This window comes from Chelonoidis abingdonii, chromosome 3 (assembly GCF_003597395.2).
Source record: "Chelonoidis abingdonii isolate Lonesome George chromosome 3, CheloAbing_2.0, whole genome shotgun sequence".
Lineage (NCBI taxonomy): Eukaryota > Metazoa > Chordata > Testudines > Testudinidae > Chelonoidis > Chelonoidis abingdonii.
Window position 1 is genome coordinate 202,499,617 of NC_133771.1, and position 20,864 is coordinate 202,520,480.

Here is a 20,864-nt window from a genome sequence, read left to right on the forward strand (position 1 = left end):
CCTGTGGCTCGTAGATTGAAAACATAGCAGAAGTTACTACAAAACCTGTCCAAAAATTCTATGCACAAGAAGATCATCTTTACTTGGTTTGGCTGCTAAAGCAACTTTCAACATAAAACTGACCCCATCCAGAAAATCAGAAAACTCTCCGAAAGGGGATGTGATTTGAATAAAATGTGCAGGGAGTCTAGCAAAGGCCAAAGTGCCGCTCTGATAAAAACACATCAGTTACTACAGAAAAGTGACAGCAAATTAGTGATGCTCTGAGCAACAGTGTGCAGTCAAAATCCACACTCACTGTGGCAAGATATCAATAATTAATTCGGTGGATACCTAAGCATGCAGGGGCCATTTGACAATGGTGTGTGTATAAGGGTGCAAACATCACAGATTGGCAGGGTCAAGGAAATGCTCTGTCCCCCTACTATAGACAGTACACGCTGGATCTTCCCCCACACATGATGAGCAAGTTTCTTTAAATCTCTTCCATGGTTGAGATGCTACTTATTATAGTATCTCAACTGCTAGTTACTATATGGTCTAGTAGACTGAGCACAGGACTGGAATCTGGGATCTCCTTAATTCTTGCTAAGGTCCTGCCCCTGAGTTCCCTAGGGATGGTATTCAGCTGTTTGCCTCAGTTTCCCCTGCATAAACTGGGAGTGATAATACTATATGTTCCCGTATCTACTCCACAGGTATATGGTGAATGATTCATTATTTAAGGTATGTGCAGTGCTTTGCATTCAAAGTATTATATAAGTGCTAAGTATTATGAATGATTATTATAACAACACAAGCATTATTTTCCCATGATGCATACTAACTTATTCAGCAGATTTTTGCAACTTCTAATCCTTTCCTTACCTTTTTACCACACAGAGAAGCACATAGCCCAATGTAAAGAATGGGGGAAGTTGTCTACTTAATATTTTGCCACTGCCCACTTTTTCCTGTCCCGGTGGCAGCACTTCATACAACAATCTACCTCCCAGCCCCCACCCCCAGCCTCACTGCATCATCAGATCTGATGTCACACGAGCACACACACACGTTCATTCGGTTAGTCACATACATTTTGTTCTTCCTTAGTTGCACATGTGTCTCTCCCTGACAAAAGAGAGAGACATGTTCGCCGTGGAGTTAATGGGAGTTTTGTCACAGACTTCACTGGGAACTGGTCCCATAAAAACAGGAAGTGAGCACTGTGGAAGATATGGAACTATATCATCTCCAGGTCTCTTGGCCTCTCTTTCAAAAATCCAACACAAAGTAAATTCAAGATCACAATTATTAGGACTGTGTCTACATTAGCTTATGTCCTGAAATATGATCCACAAATGCTAACTCCAGTGGTAGCAAAACAGGAGTACTGGTACAGAGAAGACACCAGTGGTCATAGGTGCTTTTAACACCATGGGATCAGTCCTGCAAGGTGCTGAGTAAACTGGCTCAATCCAGCTGTTACGTGCCTGAGAGCTCTGCAAGGACGAGGCCCACACACACAGTGAGTTATTTGGCTTTAATGAAGGTAAAGTGACACATCCGCAACGGGGACCCTGGGCGTTGCTGACACTTAGGCGGGGAACCCAGCACCGAAGCTCAGCTCGGCCTGGGTTGGAGTCCAAAGGTGGACCGGGAGCACACAGCTATATATACACAATACAAAAGCAACTCATACATACGCAAAAAGGGACTTCCCACAGGCTAAGTCCGCCCTTTGGCCTAAGGCCATACAAACTGGTTTCAACCAGTTAAAAGCAAGTTATAACTGGCATGCTGTGTCCTACAATGACCGGCCACTTAGCAAGCAGGGGCTTTTCACAAGGCCGCCGAGAAAGCGGAGACACCCTAGCTAGGCCGTGACACAGTCTTTCGCAGTCCCCTACAGCAGCCAAGCACATAAGCATATTCTTAACTTTAAAGGGACTAATCAAGTGCATAACATTAAGCACGTCCTTAAGTACCTCGCTGGATCAGAGCCAGACTGCTCAAACCAAAGGATCCGACTGACTTTTATGGGCGTGGGTCTAATGTCATCTAATCCTTCTGGTCAGTTCTACATAATATGGTGGTAAAAATATATGTGGCCACCATCACCATGTGAATATCAGCTCTCTGCTGCTGCGACATCAATGCTAGCAAAGATGGGACATTTTTTAGGAAAAAGCCCACCACAGACAAGGCCCATGATAAAAGGAACACCTGTATATTTTTTTCCCATGTACAATACCAAATGCACGGTGAGTTTCACCGTGTAACTCACATTTATTAAATCATAATTTAGTATACAATATATTACATATTATATACTATATTAATTATTAATTGTGGTAGCACCTAGGAACCGCAGTCATGGACCAGAACCCATTTGTGCTATAACACAGAGTGGTAAATATGTGGTTGGGAGATAAATAGGTGCTGTATACTGTTTAATTCCTCCCACACACACACATGCCCCCCTTCAATTAGTCCATCAGGAGTTTCCTTCAGACAAAATAAAACATGTTATTTGAAATTAATTATAAAACAAGGGATGTTCCAAGGGATTTTATTTGTTTTTAATTCAGATTTTGGTAGTGGTTTTCTACACACGAAAAAAAACTGGTTCATTGACATTTCTTTATGTATATTTAAATATATACAAGAAAGAGAAAATAAGATCAGAGGCCACATTCAGGTCATAATTTCCCGTAAGCTGGGGGAAAAAATAGAACCAAGTAAACTAATGTGTTCTTTTTTTCCATCACCACAAGGGTACTTCAGGTGAAATAGTACTCTAGCCATTCAGAGTATGTATTTTGCTCAGACCAAGCGATCTATGAAAACTGATATAATAATCATCAGCAATAATGCTAGAGTAGTGCTGTGATATACAAAGGCAGAGATCTTTAACCTCTCTCTCTCTCTCTTTCTATATGTATGGCTCTGCGTATATACACACACACACATATACACAGACGGATTTGGCAGCCTGCCACAGTTATGATATCCACCATTATTCATTTCACTCATGAAAAGAAGTAAGACTGGGAAAATACAAAACTACAAGCCCCCGTTCATTATGTCTTAACATGAAATGAGTAAAGCTTTTCATTTTTCATAGTAGTTGCTCTGTTCAGTGTGTAGATTTGATTCACAAAATGAACTCTTAACTCTACTACATAACACCGGTTAGGAAAAGGTGAGGAAAGTATGTATATTTATATGGTCATAAGGAAACACTCCCTAATTGTCTATGCAAGGCTCTAGTGAACATTTTAATGTAGAATCCATGCAATTTTGTACACAGTAACATCAGTGAAACAAAAGCTCTGCCATGTAAATTGCCCACAGAAATCAGAACCTCCCTCACTAACCTAACCAATGCATACAACAAAGTAGGGTGTAGCATCTGAAATCTAAAGATTTTCACCTACTTTATCATTCTGGGTCTGTCAGCCACCCTCACAGTCTCCAGCCCTCACCCTGACTCCAAATATATCTGCCATATGTAATCCAAGTTCCTCCTCTGCATCTGTAGCAACATGCTAGAATCCTCCCTCCTCGTCCCATCTTTGGGATGAGAGTAAACCAGAGGTCGTAATTGTTTATGGTAATTAAAGATCCCAAGGCACTTTGTACACAAAAGAGAGGTGTTAACCTCAACTAAACTGCAGCTTGGGTAAGGATAGTCTTCCTACCTACATTTCCCCCTGCAGTTTCACTCACTCACTCACTCATGCCTGTCACCCCAATCGGGGTATGCAGTTTCAAATGGATAAAATATCCTTCACTTCTCTCCCAAACTGCTGTGTAGTGTAACGCTGTGCTTTGGCACAGTTGACATATTTCATCTGGGAGATAGTTATATTTAATAGGTGGATGAAGTGATTCCTATATATGGCGTGTACCAGTTCATTTCAGTTTGCTCTGGGATGAAAAATGCTACACAAATAGAGGTTAAAGTATAAGGGAATGGGGAAAAAATGCTTCCCCACTCACTGTGTGTTTGTACAGCATCTAGTACAATGAGATCTCAACTGGCCCCCCAGGGTGCTACTGTAATATATGTAATTATTAATAATTGATATTCATACATCACTAGTTGGTACGTACATATTTGTGAGTGTGTATCATCATCGCCGCTGCAATGAGCAGTTACTTGTCATGTCATACCACCATCTCAGGTGTATCTCATGGGAATTCTCATACATCATTGAATAATCATTTAATAATTTCACTGTCTGTTTAAATATGTAAGTCTCTGAAGCTGTTGTCGATGAATCACAGCTGGTGTCTTTTGGCTCTGAGTCAATTCTTTTCCTGCCTTCTATTTCCAATATATCTTTCATTGCTTCACTGTAGGTTGCCTAACCCATGTAATGCTGAAGGGTCTATTAGTAGCACTCCAGGAGCCAAAGAATCATGCCTAATTTTTATATACATATGCATCCATTTAAACCAATTACAGATACACACTATTGTTGTATTTATTTGTATCTTCCTTGATGTAAAAAGGGAAAAGTTAGTTGTTTATGTTCACCAGGAATAAAAATCTGGAGTTGATCAGCTTTTTATTTTCCCTCTACAGCTATAGGGAGATGAGAGTCGTGATGGGATGTATTTTAAGAATTCATAGACCACACAGGGTCCTTGGGATGCACATTGTGTCTCTGATTTACTGGATGGGGGAAGGAACCTATAAAATCTAATCATAATATTTTGCACTTATATAGGGTCTTTTGTCTGAGATCTCCAAGCTCAAACGTTTACTAAGCCTCATGACCCCACTGTCAGGCGGGAGGTTGTTCTCCCCAGCTGTGGGTGAATTGTGGCACAGATAAATTAGATGACCTGCTGCTATTCTGGACAGTTTTCTCTGGAATTGTCCTCATTTCAGCAAAGCAACCCAGGACTCAACAGAGTCCTAAAATTACTTTTGAGTCACACAACATCATCATCATCACATGATTAAGTTTGTATCATAGGGTGGTATTTACCTCAGATGTGACTAAGTTGGTTTACATCCAATCCTTGTGGCTCAGCAGTTGGATTCTTAGCTCTGCCATGGACTTGGTGTATGACTTTGGACAAGTCAGTCTCTCTGTCCCTGTTTCCCACTCTGTAAAATAGGCATCGGAGCAATAATACCCACATCCAGGGCTAAGGTGACCACCTTCCTTTCAAGGAAATGAATTACAATTGCACGAAAATATGAACCTGCCCCTCTCTGAGGCCGGCCCTCACCCCTGAATTATTTACTTATTTTAAATATGATTATTAAGTCAATTGTGATTTTTTTTAGGCTTGTCTTTTTAGGCGATTTTCGAGCACTTGAGTTTGGCAATGCTGCTCCAGTCAGGCATCCCCAACTGGTAGTTGTTTCACAGTGCACTGCCCTGAAACTCCCATGGGCAGATGCACTCAGCTAGTGGCATCAGGCTTCCCAACCCATTGCCCTGGCTTCCCTAGGCAGATGCGGGTTGGATACAAACAAGAGGAAGTCCCCTTTTTCACCCAGTGCACAACTAACCCATGGAACATGCTTCCATGTGATGTTGAGAAGTGGATTAGGGATTTGTGGGGCCCTGGGTCCGAGCAAGTGGGGGGCCCCTCCCTACCCCTTCCATCTGCAACCCCCACCCCCAGCCCACCTGTTGGGGAAATGGGGTCAAAACGCAGGGGCTTTCCCCGCCCCATCCCCTCACCCGGTGCTCCAGTTGGGGAGTGAGGTTGGAGTGTGGGTGCTTTCCCCGCTCCCCAGCAGGAGCATTGGGCAGGCAGAGCTGGCCACAGGGACACCCATTTTTCCAGGGGCCCCCAATTGGCCGGGGCCCCTTGGCTCGGACCCCTTTGGCCCAGTGGCTAATCCGCCACTGGTTGTCATGGCCAAAGAGTATAACTGGATTCGGAAAAGAATGAGCTAAGTTCACAGAGGATAGGTCCACCAAGAGCTATTATGGTGTGAGACACAGCCCCATGCAGGGGGCTGGGGAGGCGCCTCTGACTGCCAGCAGCGGGGGCAGTGGAAGACGGGACGGATCACCCCATAGTTGCCCTGTTCTGTAGCCTTTCCTGAAGCTCTGGCACTGGCCAGGGTGGGAGCCAGGCTGCTGGGCTGGAGTCCGGCAGCTCCTGCACCCGCCGCCCAAAGGGCTGGGAACCTCCGCTGGCAAAATCAACCCCCCAGTGAGAGCAGCTTAACCACCCAGCTCCCGTGAGGGGGGAGAACTACAACTCCCATCATTCCCTGCGCGATGGCGCGGACTGATGAGGTCACCTGGCCCCGCCCATCCAGTGGGGTGGTGGAGCCACCGCTACCACGGCCGCCGACCCAGAGCGCTGGAAGCTCGCTGGCGGTTGGCAGCTCGCGCCCGCTTCGATCCCTGCCGGCTGAGCAGGAGGCGCTCTGGGCTCCGCGCCCCAGCCCGGAACTTCTCCCCTCTTCCTCCTCGCGGCGGGTCTGGACCCACAGCGGCGGGAGCGCGAGCCGCAAGGAATCGCGACGGTGGGCGCCGCTGGTTCGGGCCGGGTGAGTGTCGGGACTGCGGGCCGGTGCCTGTTACCCCGGGCGTGGGGGGCAGACATGCCCCCTGGTGCACCCAGCTGTCCCGGGCTGCGCCCTCCATCTCGGCAGGGTGGCGGGTGCGTGGGTCTGTGCCGGCACCTACCTCTCTGGGTAGTGCTGTTCGTGCCGGTCCCCGCAGGGGAAATTCCCCAGCCGCCCCCACGCGTAGCCCCCTCTCCCCGGCCGAGCGGAGTGTGCCGCTGAGCACGGCCCTTTGTCACGGGAGTGCCGCTGAGAAGGCTCCCCTGGTTTTCTTTTGTTCCTTTAAAACTTCAGTTAGTTTTTGTCCCCAAAACAAGCTGCGTCTCCTGAGCTCTGACTTCATTTCCTTTTGCACAAATCCCTGTTTGAACTCGGTTAGCGGAGTGGCGTGGGAGCAGACGGGTGAAAACAAAACAAAGGGGGATTTTGTTTGCGTCTGTTAAGCTGTAGGTCTTTATTTTCCTGTATGACAAATATTTTGCCGCTGTTTACTTGTGGAAGAATTCCCATAACCGATAAGGAAGCTTCATTTTTATTCTGTTCTTTCCATTTTTAAGCTTCCTTAGAATTACAATGTACCGACCTATTTTTCTGTGCCCCTCTCCTGTATGTTATGGCTCGTTTACAAAGGATCTGTGATCCAGCACAGCTTTAGTTTGCCAGAAGAAACAAAATTGTGTAACCTATATCCCCACACTCTTTACAGGAGTAAGCAGTGTATTTGCAGAGGTAAAATAACAACTGGGAGACACTGTTATAAAAATGGAGAGGAATTTAAAAGGCAAAGAGGAAGAACAGCTATGTTTTCAGATGTGATTCGTTCCCATCCCCCCACCCCAAAAATCTCTCTTAGCAGGAAGAGTGGCCAATACTTTTATACTGATAACTTTCAGCTTTCTTTTAAGTAAATGTGACCCAAAACATAAAGTTATCTTGATCTCTGCTACACATAGCCTCTTGCATGTACACATGACTGCTGTAGTTTAACCGTAGTACTTTGTTTTTTCACATTACTTTCAAAGGCCTTGCATTTGTTTTTGTTTTATTGATTGGACTGACAGTTTAAAATCTACCACTCTGTAATATTTTATAATTTTAGTTGGTAATAGACTGAACTGCAAAGGTTGTTCCTGAACATACTCAGTAAAATGATGATTTTTTCCCCCCTGCCCCATCTTGAATTTGCGAGGTGCGGTGGGGGGAGAAGGTTGAGGGTTTTTTTTTTTGTGAACATAAAATGTTGCAAAATAGGAAAGATGTGATGTCCTGTTACGATGACTGGATTTAGCACTTTGTACGCTGTAAATGTGTTTTGCATAACCTACACTGAAGGGTTCCTGTGCAAGTTTCCTGAATTATTTATTTTGAGCAGTAGAACGTGGTTAAGAATTTTTTTAAAAAAATGTAATTTTATTTGTAAATGTGACTAGTGATTGTGGTTGTCCCAATTTTTGGGTGCCAAACATAAGATGTCTTTTTAAAAGGTCCGATTTTCAAAAATTGCTGAGTACTCAGTCTGAAAAGCAAGCCTCTTTGAGGCTCTCAAGTTGGACATCTAAAATCGCTAGTTATTCTTGACCAAAGCATATAATATGGTTGTTAATGAATTTTAATAATCTAGAATTAGCTTAAAAACTAGCACATAAAAACTATTGTTACTGTTTTTGGGAAGTGCTTAATTGGGGGATATAACTTGATTTGATATCTTCCTCATGCTGCACCTGCTAGACTCGAATACTTTAGCTGCAAGTCAGTGGTTTAGGAATTATTCCAGGGAAGTTCTGTCACCCGTGTTATACAGGAGGTTAAATTAGATGATCACAGTGGTCCCTTCTGGTTTTGGACTCTATGAATTGCACTAGCATTTTACCTCTGAGATCAGAGTTCAAAAATAATTACTGAGGTTCCAAATGAAAATGAGTTTGTTTAGTCTTCTCATCATCCTGATTTCAGTATATTAGGAAACCATTGTAGAGTTCAGCATTAGCATTATTTGCTTCTCCTGTCAAGAAGCCCAAAACTGAAAACAGGACTGTTTAATGTCAGGGTTGAGGTACAGTGGTACAGCTGTGTAGGACAACTGAGCACAGCATCTGCCTCAGGCCAGCAATATTTGTATCTCCCTTTTGTGAGTAGTAAATCTAGTCCTAATAGTTTTTCTATAAAAGAAGCAAAAAGCCTTGTTTAAAAAGAATCGTGGAATACAAGAAGTAAGCTAGTTTGAAAATAAAGGCCATGTCTAAACTACAAAATTATGTCAACCTAACTTACATTGGTTACTAAATTGCTTATGTGGGGGCTTCTTGTTTTGGTGGTGCGTGTCCTCACCAGGAGCACTTGTATCGATTGTATTGTTGGTGAGCGGTATTGTGGGACAGCTTCTGAAAGCCAGTTAACAGTTGACGTAATCAACGCAGTGTCGGTCTACGTCTGCATCAACCTAATTACATTGACCGTGACCATACGCCACTCGAGGAGGTAGTGTTACTAAATTGGTGGGAGCCAAATTTAAGGGAAGACATTCCACAGTTAGGTTGACACAAGGCAGCATACATTGACCTAACCCGGTAGCATAGACTAGCCGTAAAGCTGTTTGCAGATACTGATCTCTTTATCGACTGAAAAATGGGATGGAGAGTTGACATTGATTTCTCTAGTTAGGGGCAGTGTCAAAAATCAAAATCCAAACATTCATTTCAGAGTGCAGTAAAGTAGTATTCAGCAATTGCTTCAAGGCTGAAGCCTTTTGCAGCACATCAGCTATTATGAAGTACTGTGCTGTTTGTACAAAGAGGCTACTCTGGCACTGCGTACCTTATTGCTTAGATCACAATACCATCTACAGTCTGAACTTTTAACAGAGAGAGCCCAGATTGTTTCCAAACTTTCATTCCTTAATCTCTAGATTCACAACTGCACTGACAAGCTGTCTAAGGAAATGACAGTGAAGAGTTGGTGTAGGAACTAGGTCAAGGACTGCTAAATACTGCTGAACCAGTTTAAGTGGAACAAAGTGAGCATGTTTCCATCTGATATAGTTTGTTTCATTTCAATTTACTTGTCAGAAGATGTGTGTATATTGCATGCTGCAACCAGAGGCCGTTAGTTTCACTAAAATTGGTGTTGCACCCTTGATTTGGTACTCACAGTGTATCTGGGTAGACAGAGTAACGGTGAGGGAGGTAAGACAAATGCGAAAAACTCTTAAGGGCCTAATCCTAAGAGATTCCAAGCACCCACAACTCACATCAAAGTCAGTCAGAGTTGAGAGTGCTCAGCACCATGCAGTCTTGGACCATATGCTCCTTCCTTTTCTTCTTCTCTGTGCTGCCACTACACTTCTCCTTAATGGTATTAGATTCTGAAGTAGTTGCGTGGAGGAGGGAGAGGGACAGGAAATTGGCAAATACACACACCACTCTCATGTTTTCACTTCACCACAAAACAAAATTTATTTACAAAACAAGATTTCTCTAACGTTCTTCCAATAGACCTGACATAATTCATCGGCACAAACTGCTTTAAAACAGTGTTTCTAGTTTAACATACCTGGTAATGAAGCATTCAGAAATTATACCATCTTGTGTTTTTATTCTACCTTTGTGTGTTTGTTTTTTACTGGAAATTCCTGACGAAACTGACATGCCCAGAATAACATTAAAAAACTTCAAATGTAATTATAAAAGAACTGAATCTTGGCCTGTTGCATTTTTCCCTTCAAATGCAGTAAGAATCTTATGTTCCAACATAGAAAAATGACAGTCTTGAATGAACCCCTGGCAGATTCAGAAAAGAACATGTTAAATATGATTTGAAAATAATTAAATGTATAGTAAATCACTTTCAAAAACTTTGTATGCTTTGATGGATCCCACTAGTAGAGAGACATATGCCACCTACATTCTAGACATCTTCCCTTCTGCTTCACTTGTCTCAAATCTGAATATGATTGACTTGTGGGGAAGAGAGTATTTAGGAGTCACTGTCTTGCTGGCTTTATAAAGCCCTACCACACTTTTGATAGAACTACTATTTTTCCCCGTAACAATCTCTTTTACAACCCAGCAGTTTTCTATATGACCTCCAGTAGTGCACAGCCAAATCAGGCCCTTGCTCTCTGTGGGAATGGTGCACCCCAGCCTCACAATGAGGTGTAGTGATCTGATACCCTTCTCAAGGGCACAGTTTACACACACACCTGTGATCTCTGATCCCATGTCAATATCTAGCATGTGGCCAGCTATCTGAGGTGAACCACGAACGCTCCCCCTCTGCTCTTTAGTGGAGCAGGCTGCAGCAAATTTCAGCTATGCATCCCATAGAGGCCCATGAGACTCTGGGTATGCCCCTCTGCATATTGGCGGTTCAGCAATATCAGCCAAGTTGTGTTTTGTCCAAGTACTAATATTTAGGCCTGTAATTCATTAATCACATAAACCTCCATCTTATCAAAGAGAGGGTTAAGAGGCGACTTGATCATGGTCTGTTAGTACTGACATTTCTGATAGTAGAGAGCTATTTAACCTAGCAAACAAAGGCATAACAAAATCTGGTGTCTGAAGCTAGATAAATTCAAGCTAGAATTGAGGAGGAAATTCTTAATAGTGAAGGTAATGGACTATTGGGACAGTCTACCTAGGGAAGTCTTTAAATCAAGATTGAGCGTCTTTCTAAAATGATATTCTCTAGTTCAGTGGTCTCCAAACATTTTTGTCTGGCACCAGACAACGAGCCACGGAGGACCGTGGTGGCGGATGAGCGTTCGCCGAAATTCTGCAGACAAGCAGCAATGTCAATAGGCATCGCTGCCGACAAACACTGTCACCCAGAGGCATTGCTGCTGAAATGCCACCAAAAATCAGCAGCATTTTGGCGGCAACGCCTCTGGATGACGCAGCTTCTCGGTGGCATTTCAGTAGATGCTCATCCGCCAGCCAGTAAGCAGGCGCACGCGTTGGGGACTCCTGCTCTAGCTCAATCACAGGGTGGTATGGCTTTGATATAGGAATTGCTGGGTGAAATTCTATGGCCTGTGTTATTCAGGAGGTCAGACCAGATGATCATAATGATCCCTTCTGGCCTTAAAATCTATTATCTGTAATGATCCTTCCTAATCAAACTTGTTCTTTTAAGCTGTTCACTGTAAATGATTATAGTCTCCCTTATGCACTAATTCTTCCACTTGGACATATTTAGCCATTAGTCTTTCAAGTATACTTTTGCAATCATGTATCACTTTGTTCATCTTCAGAATGCTTTACAAACATTAAAAATCCCCCCCCTTTCCCTTGAGCTAGGATAGGCACCCCCATTTTACACATGAAGGGGAGTAGAAACTGAGGCACAAAGAATAGGGGCCTAGTATTGTATCGGTTAAAATCAGTATGTTCTTCCCCATTAATGTAGGGGGGACAGGTATAGGCCTTAAGTTCTTTACCTCAGGCCAATCATTAAATTGGTGCCAGAACCATTATTAGAATTTAAGGAACCAGAAACTCTAGATCTTGTGTTTACATCACACCTCTCTGTTGAAGGCTGTAAATTTGCACCATATGTGACTGTTTTTTCTCCACCCTGTATCACTAATCACTGTGTTCATTGATTGTCAGTAGGCCCCTACCAAATTTGTGATCCATTTTGGTCAATTTCATGGTCATAGGATTTTAAAAATAGTAAATGTCATGATTCTAGCTACTTAAATATGAAATTTCATGGTGTTATAACTGTAGGAGTCCTGATCCAAAAGGGGGTTCTGGGGTTCACAAAGTTACTGGAGGGGAGTTGCAGTATTGCCACCCTTGTTTCTGCACTGTTGGTGTCAGGAGCACTGACTTCATAATTGGGCAGCCAGAAAGTGGCGGCTGCTGAAAGCAGATCTGTCACCAGCAGCTGCTCAGAAGTAAGGATGGCATAATATGGTATTGCCACCATTACTTCTCCACTGCTGCTGGCATGCTGCTGCCTTCAGAGCTGGATGCCTGGCCAGCAGCTGCCACTTTTTGACCACCCAACTCTTAAGGCAGCGCAGAAGTAAGGGTGGCAATACTGCAATGCCTCTACAAAAGCTTTGTGACCTCCCATAATCTCCCTTTGGGTCCAGACCCCCAGTTTGAGAGAGACTGATCTCCCCCATGAAATCTGTGTAGAATAGGGCAAGAGTACAGAGAAGACCAGATTTCACGGTCCATGACATGTTTTTCAAGGCTGTGAATTTGATAGTGCCCTAGTCATCAGCAGTGTTAAACAACTTAAATGGTGGGTCTGTAGCCAATATAGTTGTAAACTGGTCTGAGCACTTCACTTAGATCCTCTGCATTTAAAAAAAAAAATCATATTAAATTATAAAAGAAGTGGCCTCTTAAGGAAGTGTCCCAAGAAGGGTAATGGGCCTTATTTCTATTAGTGCACTTTCAGATTCCCTCTGCACATTGATTGCTACTCTGTTGTATCAGTAATGTTACCTTAATACGCCCTTTCCACTTCTCTAATGTTTTTACAATTCACTAGGCCATTTATGGAAGTATGTGGATTGCTTTAACAGTGTTTTAACACAAGGTTCAACTGGGAAAATATGACAACAGAACTGTCACTTCATGTAGCTAAACTAAATGTCTGGTATGTGGTTAGGAATCTTTTTAAAATGCATCACGCATGTGGCTTACTATAGAGTAATTCACTTCCTTTCAAAGAACTTGTAGCTTGTTTTCCTTCTATTATGCACCTCTTGGGATAAGCTGCTAATTCTAAAAATATGTCAGTTGTGCTGTTTCCCATCATTGCTGTAACTTTTTTTTTTCTTTTCCTTCATTTGGCATTAGTTTGCTTTTTCCCTGAACTGCTTTAAATACTTTAAGGCATGCTTAAACATGGTAGAAAATGAAATGCAGCTAGTAGTTCAAGTTGTTGTGATTGGATCATTGTTGTATTTCATTGGATAATCAACGGTAACTTTAAACGTGCATTGCTAGATGTGGGAGCGTACAAGTTTAGTGCAATAAACATTACTTAACTTAAAAGAGGTATATTTTTGGTTCATTTTCTAAATGGCCTACGCAATACCTTTTTTGGAAGTCAGGGCTTGACACTTGTTTCTGAGTTGGGGGAGAGAGTGTTTTTTTTTTCAAAACCACATGTGATTTTTTAAAATCTGTAGCATTTGTTGTCATATGGAAGAAAAGCCTTGCATTTCCATGTGTGAAACCAGAATCCAATATCCAGTGAGCCTTTGCTTCTGCGTTAGTGTTACTGAGTCAACCATCATTGTAATTCAACTGCAGTTTTAGAAAGCAAACACCACAAAATACATACAGCTTTCCCAAATCTGTGTTGTCATTGCTTGGGCCAAACTTGTTGGTTGCATATTGACTTAAAAGGCAGTCTTCCTATCTCAGAAAATGAATATAGTCTGGCATTCTTTCTTCTGTAATTTATTGAGTGGTAGGTAGCCTGGCCTCAATCCTAGACTACAGCCTCGTGCACCTACCCCATTTTCTGCCATGAGTGATGTGTAATTAAGGGAGTTTTGTGTTTTGGATGAAGGGTGGGGTAAGAGGGAATAATGAATCTCAACCTCTGGTGAAAGCCCTAGAGTACATGTGCTCATGCTTGCTGTGCCACCTTGATTAAATACGCCTGTAAAGTGACATTTGAAGTGCTTTTGCCCCCTCTATTGCTTCGTAAGAGTATAAAGAAAACCTCACACACCAAGGCTTTCTTTTTCCAGCGAAGTTATTTTCAACTTGCTTTTTGCCTGAGAAATAACAGGTATTATCTACTCAATTTTTGAGAGAGGATTGGATTATTGGAGAACTAGTGAGATTATTACATCATTAGTGGTGGAAAACAGAGCAACTGAGACAGGAAGGGATAGTAGCCAAACCAGTTAAAATCTTTTTAATACCTGTAAATAAAACTTCTGAAATACATCTGAGAGGTAATACATTTTTTAACGATTCACCCAGGCTCCTTCAGTGAAGGGCTAGCAGATATTCTCTGGTCCTCCAAGAAGCCCTCCAGCAAAAACAGTGTCGACAATTTAACGTTCTCCATATATTTCTAAGATAAGATCTTTCAGCCCTTTTTTTTTAAGTAGGTATGAAATATCATTGACAAGTCTTATGTTACCTGTTCTTCCAGTGTGGGTCATACAGGAGATCAAAATTCTTGAGCTGCCATAAAATGGGCTTGCAGAAAGAATGAATTTGCTTATCTGGACTATGTAGATAGGAGCCTCACCCTTTTCCTACCTCCATCCCTTCCTTGCTGAATAATAATTTCAGCAATCATGCGATTAGAATGCTCACACTTATTGGACAATGACAGTGTTTTATGCCCAGTGTCGTGTTTCTGAACTTGCTAGTATAAGTAAGCACATTGTCATATGTAATTGTTCTTTTTATATTCTGGAGCTGGTAGAACAAGTTACATAATGTGTTTGAATCTATAATAAAATCCTAGACAAACAACTGATCACTCATTTCTTTCTCTAGTTTCTGCCCACAGCTTTCTGAGTAGCAGATGTGAAACAGAGTAGATTCTTGTAAACATCACACTGTTGCTGGGGAAAACTATAGGGACTTCATGAAGGCAATCTGGTCTGCTTCAGTAAATGTGTTTTAAAAGTAACTTTACCTGCTGCACCTGTTTCTGAGTCCTGCTGCCAATATCTGCAGTTTCGTAACTGTATTTTTCAGAGCAGCAAGGAAATATTGTAAATAGGAAAGACCCACACATTCAGCAGGGGAAACCCCTAACTATACAGGGTAAATGGTCTGTAAAAATAGAGAAATAATATCTTTCTCTGATCTTTCAGTTACTGAAATCTTGAGTTTTGGAGAGGAGAGCTGATTTAAGTTGGCAGTATCTCTATGAACAGCAGCAGAAATAGGTATCTGATCCAAGATGGTGAAGGGAGAGTTAACCCTTGCCTTTTCTTACAGCCAGGAGAGGCTGGGAAGAAGAGTAGACGTGCATGTGTGGTAGGGAGAGGCAAAGAGCTAATATTTTTCCAACAGGCCATGTGAACACTAACACTGTGGCCTTAAAGGGCCAGATTGTGTCTGGGTTTGCAAGGGCGGGGGGTTCAAAAAGCATCCTGTCTTGCATCTCTCCCGCGCTGGCCAGGTACAATCGCAGACCCTGGTTTAAGCTAGAAAGTTAGATTGCCCCAGCTACATTGTTAAAGGATGTGAAATCCACACCCCGAGTGATGTAGCTAAGCCAGCCTAACCTCCCAATGTAGATAGTGCTAGGTCGATGGAAGAATTCTTACATCAACCTAGCTAACACTTGTCGAGGAGGTAGTTTACCTATGACCATAGGAGAACCTGTCCTGTCAGCTTAGGTAGTGCGTACACTGAAGTGGTACAGTGGTGCTGCTGCAGCTGTCTACAGTTGAAACACTACAGGAGAGAAGCCCAGAGTCTACTCACTTCTAGCACCTCCTGGGGAACAAGATACCCCAAAAGGAGATGTGGCCATGATATTTTCCTGCACTAGCTTACGTTGGCCATGGTGAGAGTGTGGACATGCTCCACTCTGACTCTCTGGGAGCAGATTCCTGTGTAAGCCATATTGAGCCCTACATAGTTTTATCTCCATCTTACAGATGCGGAGACTGCAGTGCAGAGTGACTAGGTTGCCTTGCTGTGTGATGATTTAGGTTTTGTCTACAGCAGGACTAGGCAACCTATGGCACACATGCCGAAGGCGGCATACAAGTGGATTTTCAGTGGCACTCAGACTGCCCGGGTTCTGGCCACCGGTCTGGGGGTCTCTGCATTATAATTTAATTTTAAATGGAGATTCTTAAACATTTTAAAAAACCTTGTTTACTTTACATACAACAATAGTTTTGTTATATATTATAAACTTATAGAAAGAGACCTTCTAAAATGTTAAAATGTATTACTGGCATGCAAAACCTTAAATTACAGTGAATAAATGAAGACTTGGCACATCACTTCTGAAAGGCTGCCAACCCCTGTTCTACATTTAGAACTGTTAATGCTTCGGAGTAGATACTACCTACGCCAATGGGAGAATTCTTCCATCGATGTAAGCAATCCACCTCTCAGAGAGGCAGTAGCTAGGTTGACAAAATAATTCTTCCATGGCATTGCCTGTGCTGGGGGTTAGGTCAGGACTGAGGTATGTAAACTGAGGTACAGATGCGTGAAGCATAATATATGAACTGATAAAGCACTTTAATTGAGTGTCTTAGGCTGTGTCTATACTGCCACTTTCAGCGCTAAAACTTTAGTCGTTCACGGGTGTCTAAGCGACACAAGTTTTAGCCCTGAAAAGCGCCAGTATGGACAGAGCTTTATAAAGCTACCACTGCTCGTTTGGGGTGGGATTTTTTTTATTGCCGGGAGAGCTCTCCTCTGGTGATATAGCGTGACTACACTGCCCACGTCACAGCGCTGGGCACAACATGGGCAATGTAGACATATCCTTACATTCCAACTATCTTTGTTTGCTCTGTTTTTCTTTTATATGCAGTACTAAACAACTGGTGGAATTTGTGTAAGTAGGAGTGCAAACTAGAGGCAGGTCAAAGGAAGGCACTGAGCGTCTGTTGAGTATGGAGTTGACATTGGGAGGGAAGCTGCATTTGTAATGCAGTGAAGTTTAACATCTGTATATATAAACTTGGTCACTAGGGGAATGGATTATAAAATGGCAGGCATTGATTCCCTTCCAATCGGCATGTATTTATTACAGCTTTTACTAAAGCATGCCAGTTAGTTCTAATGCAGTCATGCCCTCAGAAGGATCACCTTGATTTAATTTTTTTAAAGTGCATTGAATGGAAACAGAGATGCTATTTGTTCTTCAAAGCCTAAGTACTATATTTCTAGCTCTTGGCAGACATTGTCCACAAGTACTTTGTGTTCCACTGGATTTATGCCAGAAACATACTGCATGTACTGAAAGCATCAAAACCAGACCTCCTTTAATTTTAGACTCTGCAGCTTACATTGATTTTTCTTAGAATTCCTACATCTTAACTACTATCATTTTAAATAGTCTTTCCTTAGAAGACTTTGGGAACGTTCTGTCAGCCCTTACTCATGTGACTTGCTCCATAGAAGGCAGTGGGACTACTCCTGTAAGTAATAGCTGCAGGATTGGGCACCAGATTACAAATTGAGATGCAGGTAAAGTTAAATTAACAATGAATTATTTTATTTAACTCCTGTCTTTCATGATGAAGTTGGGTGGTGTGCGACTAAAGATAGTCCTGAAGACATAAGCCTCTCAGCTATCCTGCACTCTGAAAATCTTGAGGGACCATTCTGATTACTTAATCTGACCCCTTTTTTCATTATTTTTATTTATGATATGGTAGTGCCTAGGAGAGAACCAAGAATGGGGCTCTGGGTTGGTACATTCATGCACTGTACAATGTATAATGAGAGCCCCTGCCCCAAAGAGCTTGCAATCTAGATAGACAGGAGAAAGGGATAGCACATACAAGTGGAGTGAACAGGGATTATGATGGGAAGAGATTAGCTGGATGGGCAGCCAAAAGTTTTTCCAATCCTGCTGCCCTTACCTAGACAGCCAGTCAGTGCCAGAGGTGAAATGTTCTGAGTGAGAACTGCAGTCATCCTCCGTGACTACTGGTCCCTGCTTCTCCAGCTGCTACTTCCAGTTGTAGTCTCTGACCAGTTCATTCCCACAGTTTCATTCCAGAGGCCATGTGGCTGGGGGAAGTGGGGATGCCACCTGGCTCCTAGTGCCCCCAGGAGCAGAGGATCTCCCCTCTACAGTTCCAGGTCTGGTGGGGCTGTGGGGAGAAGTGGCTCTAACTTGACCCCATTTTACAATGATCCCTCAATGCAGCAATACCTACTTTCACGTATTCAGAGCTGCTGTGCACCCTCAACTCTCACTGATGGAAAATGAGGGTCTTTTAGCTAAGTTCTTTACTTTTAGTTACTTGTTAAACTGCTGATAGAATATTTATATTTGTACAATGAAGCAAGTAAAAGTAAATTAGAGTTAAGTTTACAGGCACAGCCTTGACTCTTTCCCCTTGTATGCAGGCTTGACAGCAAGGTTTATAATTACATATTATTTCTCAGATAATGCAATAGAATATGTATGTTCTTGCACTATGTGTTACCCACATACATTTTAAAGTCCAAAATCAAAATGTTAAAAATATTTGATTGCAAAGTCAAGCAATTAAAAATTGAAAATGTCAGATTTACGGTTGCACAAAGAGAGAGAGGGAAATAGAGACTGTTAAGAATCGCTATCTCTGCCAAACCTGAACAGAATTTCATAGTACAAAGAAAAGGCACTATTCCCCTGCCAAGAATGGAAAACTTCTCCCCTGAAATTTTTTGTTTTTGTTTGGGGTTTGGTTATAATGGAAAGTGTTGAGCAAGCTAGGTATAAGACCTTATCTAAAGACTAAAGTTGCACTGATTTAATTAATGGTTAAATTTGAACAAAAGTTGTCTATACAAGGCTTTGGGCAGGGTCCCCAACACGGTGCATGCAGGCACCATAGTACCCGCCAGGGCATCTGTGTGCGCCCACGTACTGGCTGGTGGACAAGCATCTGCCGAAAAGCGTCGTCATCAAGAGGCATTGCCACCAAAAAGCGGCGGCATTTCGGCGGAGACGCCTCTTGACATTGCCACTTCTTGGTGGCATTTCGGCAAATGCTTGTCCATCGGCCACAGTTCTTGGTGGTATCTACCACCCGGAAAAGGTTGGGGACCACTGCCTTGGGGTCACTATCAGCTCCCTCTATAATGGCAGACCAACTCAAATATGTGTGGTAACACTACTGTCACAGTTGCAGTTTATAGAATGTGTAAGCGTTTCTGCTACATAAGAAGGGATGCTTCCATGTGACCAGCATTCATTTCCACCCCAGTTGTCCAGCACCTTGATGCTGTCATATTTCCATTGTGTGCCAAGCTTCTGTCAGGCCTGTGTATTGAACCTGGATCTTTCGCATGGCCTTGCAAAAGCATTAGGCTATTGATTCTGCTGACAATATCTTAATGTAGTAATTTTTTTGCACTTTCACGTGTGAAACTTTAACATGCCACTATTTCCCATCTTTGAAAACCTACTACTTATTGTGGAAACTGGAGTAGAGTGGACTTAGTTACCCAGCATTATTAGGATTGGCAATCATTTTATGGCAGGGTTTGGAAGTTCCAGAAGTCTGTTTGTAAATTGTTAGCATGTTCTGACTGTTTAGTCAGTTGAACTATTTTGGATAACTGAGCATTTGAGTTTGTAGAATACCACTGCGCTAGAATATTGATCGAACATAAAGCATACACTCTGTTGGAAAAGACAAACTAAGTACCAAAATGATGAGTTTATTTTCAAAGTCTGTTGTGTTTTTATTGGAATAGTGCAGCTGTAGACAGTCAGTCAGCCTTTGATTTTGGGAAATCTTAGGCCCCATCTACACTTAAGAGAACAGCTCCTTGTTCACAGTTTTGAACAACAGGCACCCCTAGCTGATGGTAGTCTCAACTGGTGGTTCTGTTTAGCTGCTAGAGTGGATGGGCATAACAGCGCTTCCTGTCATGATGTTGAAAATTACTTTCTCCTGTCTACACTAACAATTAAACTGAACTCCGCAATATAGGAGACCTATAGTTCACATTTTCCATCAGCAACACGCCATTTTCCCAAAGCAGATGGGGTGTCAATCACGTACCCTAGATCCAAGTGCAAGTGCAGTCTCCAGTCACATTGCTTTTGGACACAATGAGTTTACATTCCCATGCAGCCTAGCAGCGTGCGGTGCTATAACATGTCAGCTAGCATCCACGCTTTTAATCTTTTTTCTTCATTCAGGTTTTTAGTTTCATGTGATAGACGTTATTGTATTCATCCAAGATCACCAATTTTGTCCATTAACTGCTGTCCAAGTACATATTAGAAACAATTCTCTCTGATTAAATGCACTCCTACAACTCTGTTGGCAACAAGTCTTTCAGTTACCTCCTAGGATTTTAATTGAGATGATATCATTTGTATACCAGTATAAGTGTTAGATCTACATGTATTTGTATTGCCTTATTACTTGCAGTCTTTACCCATACTTAATGCTGGGCAAATATTATGGTCCTGTATGAAAGGAGGGTGGGTGGGGAGAACTAAATGGAGAAGCTAGGGGAAGTATCATTAAGGTTTATTCCTTTAAACTTAGAAAGCTAGTATAATACAGCAGCTTCTATAAAGCATACAGTGTACCTGCAAGTGGAATACCCCCCATGCTGATCTACCCAAAAGATGAAAAGGGGAAGCATACTATGCTGAATAGGCCTGACAACTCTCTGCTGCC

General features: G+C 42.5%; 1 protein-coding gene across 1 annotated transcript in view; it reads left to right on the top strand.

Annotated features, from left to right (window-relative positions):
• Nucleotides 1–6,322: 6,322 nt before the first annotated feature.
• Nucleotides 6,323–20,864, top strand: part of PELI1 (pellino E3 ubiquitin protein ligase 1) — a 74,947-nt gene continuing 60,405 nt past the window's right edge. Inside the window, exon 1 of the mRNA XM_032776553.2 lies at nucleotides 6,323–6,514. The gene's annotated coding sequence lies outside the window, so the exon portion shown is untranslated. The remainder of the gene's footprint in view (nucleotides 6,515–20,864) is intronic.